Raw genomic sequence first — 1,399 nt, 5'->3', positions numbered from 1 at the left:
ATTAAAATAAAATGTGCAAAGATCTGGAATCAGAAAATCAAAAAGGAAGAACACACGCAGCATTTCTCAAGCTGGGGGAGCTGAAGACAAAATTCAAGGCTCCACTTTCGTTACTGAAAGATTCTTTGGGCAAATGCACATTGTATGTAAGCTTATTTAGCCTTCTTAATTCACATACCTAAATTTTGAATAAAATATTCTTTTAAAGATGGTTTTATAATCATAATTTTCCACAAAAGCAAACCAAAGGATGGATTTTTGTTTTGTTTTAAGGAGAAGCTTACTAATGTTAACAAGCCTCCATTCTTGAAATTTCATGGTTGACATGCCAAAATTTTGTGTTTTGAAGATGAGCTCAAAAGTAATTTTTGGTTTTAGACTGATTTTTCATAGTGATCATAGTGATGAGTGGCATCCTGGTGTGGTGCTATGGGTTAATGATCTGGACTGCAAGGTCAGTGTGAGTCATGAGGTCAGTGGTTCAAGCTCACCAGCCGCTCCTCAGAAACCCTATACAGAATTGCTACGAGTTGTAACTGACTCAGTGGCACTTAACAATAACAATAGTGATGAGAAATCATTTCTGATAATATTTAACTGCGTATTTTTTTCTGGCAAACAAGTGGTTTTAAACATACAATTATGTGAGTAGATTGCTTCCATACTATTGAAATGCCAATACTTGAAGGAAATTTTTGTCTTATTAACATACGTAATTATTTTTTACACATTTAATTCATCCCCAAACCCATCAAGGCTGGATTCAATAACAAAAAGTTTTTTGACTTGTACATTTCAGAAACACACCTGAATCTATCAACAGTCCTGCCCTGAACTAGTCTTATTAAATGGTTGTTTTAAATGGACTGCTGTTTGCTAAATGAACATAGAAATTGGTTGTTGTCCTTTTCTCCATAATAATAAGGACTGTGAGCCACAATTGAAGTGAACTAAAACTGCTATACTGTTGTTGCTAAGTGTCATCAAGTGGGTTCCAACCCATAGCAACCCTATACGGGGTTTCCAAGGAGTAGCTGGTGGGTTTGCACCTACAACCTTGTGGTTCGCAGGTCAGTGCTTATCCTACAACACAATACCAGAAGTTTGCTGTAACTTTCATTATAGCTCCTTGCTGTATCAGACTGAGGGAAGTGGGAAACATCCCAGTATTATAAAAAAGGAATAGGTTGAAGGGAAAAACAAAAAAGAGATAAAAAGATGCATCTACTTACACGATTTACTGAATTTGAATCTAACTCTTTGTAATGGACTGACATCAATATGTACAATTACTTCTCTACATCCAGTGATGGTGAAACTCTTCTTCACAAAGGTTTTGAGCAAGGTGTTTCAGGGGAGAGGGTGAGGAAAATAACACAGAGGATCTTATCCTGAATCT

The sequence above is a fragment of the Chrysochloris asiatica genome, unplaced genomic scaffold (genome assembly GCF_000296735.1).
Source record: "Chrysochloris asiatica unplaced genomic scaffold, ChrAsi1.0 scaffold00065, whole genome shotgun sequence".
Classification (NCBI taxonomy): Eukaryota; Metazoa; Chordata; class Mammalia; order Afrosoricida; family Chrysochloridae; genus Chrysochloris; species Chrysochloris asiatica.
Note: the sequence above shows the minus strand (reverse complement) of the source record.